The following is a 6,481-nucleotide window of genomic DNA, read 5'->3' as shown; positions in this document are numbered from 1 at the left end:
TGATGCTGGATATGTATTACCAGGTCTCCTTCTTGGGTCACTGTTGTCATAGAGAACTGGATGCTGTTGTACTAAGTGGATTAACTTTTCATTGTCCATCTTGCTTCTTCGGTCAGGGTGAAGATTTGTTTGACGGGGAGAAAGCCCCACGTGATAGCCACCCGTCAATCACTCTCTCTCTGCTCAACACTGGTGTAGTAACACCATTTTATTTTGAAATTCAGTTGACTTTGCCATTTCCCACGGATATTGTCACGTTTTTCTTTCATGGCTTGAAAGAAGAAGTGTGCTTTCACGCGCCTAGTCGGCTTGAAAATAGAACTCACGCCTAAACGATAAAATCGGCGCAGATCAGGCGAGGCGTGGGTACACGCAAGGTTCACGTTGAGGCGCCCTGTGTACACAGCCTCATTGACTAAAAGGACGCCTATTTAAAAGCGTGGGTAAAGGCATGGCATAGGCAAGGCTTGGGTGCCCTGTGTGAACGTAGCCCTAGGAGCTCATATACCCTATCGTCGCTGTGCAATGAAAGCCACTTATCTCCAAAACGCCAACTTTTCAGGAAATGGAAAAAACCCTGTGCTCTTAAAATACTGAACACCACGTTGTCATATATGACACATGTCTTCATTGTAGACAGTTTATCGCTGAATGTGTCATTACATTAATAATATCTTACCTGAATAAGCTCAAATGGTGTTACAGGGTTATCACACCGAGTCTGAAGCACTTTCTGGCGGCCAGGCAGCAGCTCGTGGGCGCCTGCCTTCTAGAGCGCGAGCACGAGCTGCTGTGCTCCAGGCAGCGGGGACGCGCGGGCGGAGCTCTTCACTCTGCCAAGCCGGGGAGAGTGGCTCTGTCATGGGGTTGAGCAGTCCCGGAGTAACGTGACATTATTCTTGTCAGAAACAACTTCGATTTGCATACTTTAAATGAGTTTGCAGCCCAAGGGCAACCCGAAAACACCTTATTGATCTATTTACGTCAGACGATGCCAGAATCACACAAAACCAAGCCGAAACACAGCCGGCATTCGGGTCAGCAGCGTGCCTGGTGACTTTTCCGGGGAAGTCCTCATGAGGTGGGGCGGAGCATGGAGGTCTGACTGTCACATACGTGATGTGATGGGCGGGTCTAGCATCCAATGGTGGTACGTGTTACATACTTACCCAGTAAAACATGTTTTTATTGGTCATTTAGACGCCAACACCTGCCAGTAGATGGAGGAGAATGGATATATTCCATTTATATTAAAAAGTAAAAATCATAAAAAATGGACTTAGATGGTTTTCATTGCACAGCGACGCTATGTAGCTGGCATGTCAAGATATGTCTGTAAGGCTAAGAATCATGTGATTCTAATTAGCCCAATTTCATTCAGATATCTTGATATGAGAGGGCAAGGGACCCATTTGAGTAGTGATGCCCATTTACCCTTGTCAAAAACTTTGCCCACTTTGGAGCTATGTTACACCCGCTTCCCAGCAAGCATAACATGGCTGGTACCTACAGAATCGACTGGATGTCTAGTATTTTGTAGGGGTGCTCAGATGATATTTAGGGGTCCTCAAGCACCCTTAAAAAGGGTCTAAAAACACCACTGCTAATCCTCCAACTCTGCTGATTATGGCAACATGCGTGCCATGTACCAGCCTCACCAAGACCGCACCCCTAAAGTCTGCTTCAGGTGACATAACAGACCGAGGCAAACGGAGATGGGCGGAGCTTTCCCAGGAGCTATTTTGAAGGGAGAACACTGTGACTGATGCAGCAGTTGAGAATACCAACGTCCTGCCTGCCCTGAAGGGCTCGACGCTCTACCCCAGTGGGTCACAACCCCAAGTGGGGTGGCTTGGAATTCAAATAGGGTCACCTGAATTTATTATTATTATTAGGGGTCCAAACACGAAGTGATGTCATAAATCCCAGTGATGTCATAAATCCCACTGTGACATTATCAGTGATGTCATAATTCCCACTGATGACATCAGTGATGTCAGTCATAAATCTGACATCATCAGTGATGGCTTGGGGGGCGGCTGGCACTGCGTATTCACCGAGTATTGGCCAGAATGACATGAACATTTGGACACTTATTCAGCGGGTATCTTGTATGTTGCGTTCAGGTGCACTGTAATTTTTTATTTATTTTTTCATCTATAAAGTAACTAGGGATGCACCGATATGAAAATTTTGGCCGATGCCGATAACCGATATTAACATTGCTGTTATGGCCGATAACCGATATTTACCGATGTCGATATGATCTGTATAAAACCACATTTTTATGATCATCACATTTTGTACATACTGAAAAACACATGTTAACACTGAATTTGAAAAAGTTATGCATTTCTTTATTTGCAAAGCCTTTGGAAAAGCCCATAAATCATAGATTTACTGCATTATTTCATATCAATGTGAAGAATTTGGCTGATAATGATAACCGATATTAACATTGCAACATCTGACCGATACCGATATGACCGATATGTTAAAAAATGACCAACATCGGCTGATACCGATATGATTGCCGATATATCGTGCATCCCTAAAAGTAACCGGTAGGCCAGAGGCCAGTAGGCGGAGAAATCACCGGCCACCGCGGCTTGGGGAACTCCCTGCCTGACATTTCACAACGCTATAAATGAGCGATTTGGGTAGATGAAATTACTGTTTCTGCTGCCGTCGGTGCGATCGCTGCAGTTGACTCCAAATAAACTTCCATGCTGTATTATAATCCAGTACAGCACTTGCCCATGTAGTATACTAGGCTAACGCTATATACTGTATATATATATATATATATATATATATATATATATATATATATATATATATATATATTTATCGCCCAGTGCAAATTTTTTATTTATTTATCCTGGTTGCTGCTCCACCCTCTGCCGATCTGGGGAGAGCCAAAACTGGCTCCATGCTTCCTCCGAGACATGGGCAGTAGCCAGCCGCTTCTTTTCACCTGACAGGGAAGGCTTCACCGGTAGGACATAGCACGTGGGAGGATCACTCTATTCCAACGAGTTCCCCATCTTTCGAACAGAAGGAAGGAAGGAAACCCCCAGGGGGCACGGGGAGAACATGCAAACTCCACACAGAAAGGCCCTTTTGACGACCTCACCCGGGCGGTGGGCACTCGAGGGCATGCGGAGGGGCACGCAACTCCTTCAGCGCTCCCAGCATCCCAGGTGGGAATCGAACCCAGGACCTTCTAGCTGTGAGGCGACAGTGCTTACCACTGCATCACCATGCCCCCTTTATTGGCTTATTTCACTGGTCTGAGTGTGTGTGTCACACGCTTTTGCGATCACACTGCACGCCTATTCCACGCTGAACCTGAGCCGAGTTACAAGCGCCTCTCCTCTCTCCCGAGTGTTTATATATATTTAATGTGCTATTGATGCTGGATATGTATTACCAGGTCTCCTTCTTGGGTCACTGTTGTCATAGAGAACTGGATGCTGTTGTACTAAGTGGATTAACTTTTCATTGTCCATCTTGCTTCTTCGGTCAGGGTGAAGATTTGTTTGACGGGGAGAAAGCCCCACGTGATAGCCACCCGTCAATCACTCTCTCTCTGCTCAACACTGGTGTAGTAACACCATTTTATTTTGAAATTCAGTTGACTTTGCCATTTCCCACGGATATTGTCACGTTTTTCTTTCATGGCTTGAAAGAAGAAGTGTGCTTTCACGCGCCTAGTCGGCTTGAAAATAGAACTCACGCCTAAACGATAAAATCGGCGCAGATCAGGCGAGGCGTGGGTACACGCAAGGTTCACGTTGAGGCGCCCTGTGTACACAGCCTCATTGACTAAAAGGACGCCTATTTAAAAGCGTGGGTAAAGGCATGGCATAGGCAAGGCTTGGGTGCCCTGTGTGAACGTAGCCCTAGGAGCTCATATACCCTATCGTCGCTGTGCAATGAAAGCCACTTATCTCCAAAACGCCAACTTTTCAGGAAATGGAAAAAACCCTGTGCTCTTAAAATACTGAACACCACGTTGTCATATATGACACATGTCTTCATTGTAGACAGTTTATCGCTGAATGTGTCATTACATTAATAATATCTTACCTGAATAAGCTCAAATGGTGTTACAGGGTTATCACACCGAGTCTGAAGCACTTTCTGGCGGCCAGGCAGCAGCTCGTGGGCGCCTGCCTTCTAGAGCGCGAGCACGAGCTGCTGTGCTCCAGGCAGCGGGGACGCGCGGGCGGAGCTCTTCACTCTGCCAAGCCGGGGAGAGTGGCTCTGTCATGGGGTTGAGCAGTCCCGGAGTAACGTGACATTATTCTTGTCAGAAACAACTTCGATTTGCATACTTTAAATGAGTTTGCAGCCCAAGGGCAACCCGAAAACACCTTATTGATCTATTTACGTCAGACGATGCCAGAATCACACAAAACCAAGCCGAAACACAGCCGGCATTCGGGTCAGCAGCGTGCCTGGTGACTTTTCCGGGGAAGTCCTCATGAGGTGGGGCGGAGCATGGAGGTCTGACTGTCACATACGTGATGTGATGGGCGGGTCTAGCATCCAATGGTGGTACGTGTTACATACTTACCCAGTAAAACATGTTTTTATTGGTCATTTAGACGCCAACACCTGCCAGTAGATGGAGGAGAATGGATATATTCCATTTATATTAAAAAGTAAAAATCATAAAAAATGGACTTAGATGGTTTTCATTGCACAGCGACGCTATGTAGCTGGCATGTCAAGATATGTCTGTAAGGCTAAGAATCATGTGATTCTAATTAGCCCAATTTCATTCAGATATCTTGATATGAGAGGGCAAGGGACCCATTTGAGTAGTGATGCCCATTTACCCTTGTCAAAAACTTTGCCCACTTTGGAGCTATGTTACACCCGCTTCCCAGCAAGCATAACATGGCTGGTACCTACAGAATCGACTGGATGTCTAGTATTTTGTAGGGGTGCTCAGATGATATTTAGGGGTCCTCAAGCACCCTTAAAAAGGGTCTAAAAACACCACTGCTAATCCTCCAACTCTGCTGATTATGGCAACATGCGTGCCATGTACCAGCCTCACCAAGACCGCACCCCTAAAGTCTGCTTCAGGTGACATAACAGACCGAGGCAAACGGAGATGGGCGGAGCTTTCCCAGGAGCTATTTTGAAGGGAGAACACTGTGACTGATGCAGCAGTTGAGAATACCAACGTCCTGCCTGCCCTGAAGGGCTCGACGCTCTACCCCAGTGGGTCACAACCCCAAGTGGGGTGGCTTGGAATTCAAATAGGGTCACCTGAATTTATTATTATTATTAGGGGTCCAAACACGAAGTGATGTCATAAATCCCAGTGATGTCATAAATCCCACTGTGACATTATCAGTGATGTCATAATTCCCACTGATGACATCAGTGATGTCAGTCATAAATCTGACATCATCAGTGATGGCTTGGGGGGCGGCTGGCACTGCGAGACTTGTAACTGTAATGTTCAGCATAGCCAGACTGGGCAGATAGATTGGAAATGTGACTCACTACTCAGAAACAAAAAAATACCCATATCGGCCAGATGGTGGCGCTATAACAGACCATTTTGCGTTATGGTCCATATCTTCTGAACCGTGAGTCCGATACTCAAATTTTGAATTTGATCAAAAACCTACTTTTGCTATCTCCTCCTAGACCGTTTGGCCAAACCACATGAAAAACTTTCTGGGTCATCTATGGACTACCGCGACCTAAAGTTATCAATAGGATTTTGGATATGTGAAACTGTTTTGAAATGATAAATGTCTAAACTTATAGAGACCCCCCCCACCCCAATCAAGGAGTTTCTGTTGACCAGGATTCTTATGCCTCCGCCGGCGATAGCCAGGCCGGAGGCATTATGGATCCGGGTTGTCCGTCCGTACGTCCGTCCGTCCGTACGATGTTTGTTAACGCAATATCTGAGGAACGGCTGGATGGAATTTCATCAAATTTGCCTCAAACATCGACTTAAACTCAAGGATGATCTGATTAGATTTTGGTGGTCAAAGGTCAAAGTTCAAGGTCACTGTGACCTCTCGAACGCCATTTTCAAGCTTGTTAACGCGATATCTCAGGAATGCCTTGACGGAATTTAATCAAACTTGTCTCAAACATCGACTTGGACTCAAGGATGAACTGATTAGATTTTGGTGGTCAAAGGTCAAGGTCACTGTGACCTCTCAAACGCCATTTTCCAGCTTGTTAACGCGATATCTCATGAATACCTTGACGGAATTTCATCAAATTTGCCTCAAACATCTACTTAGACTCAAGGATAAACTGATTAGATTTTGGTGGTCAAAAGTCAAAGGTCAAGGTCACAGGTGATCTTTCAAACGCAATTTTCAAGCTTGTTAACGTGATATCTCAGGAATGCCTTGACGGAATTTAATCAAACTTGTCTCAAACATCGACTTGGACTCAAGGATGAACTGATTAGATTTTGCTGGTCAAAGGTCAA

Source organism: Poromitra crassiceps (assembly GCF_964638095.1).
Source record: "Poromitra crassiceps genome assembly, chromosome: 17".
NCBI lineage: Eukaryota > Metazoa > Chordata > Actinopteri > Beryciformes > Melamphaidae > Poromitra > Poromitra crassiceps.
This window is presented reverse-complemented; position numbering follows the sequence as displayed.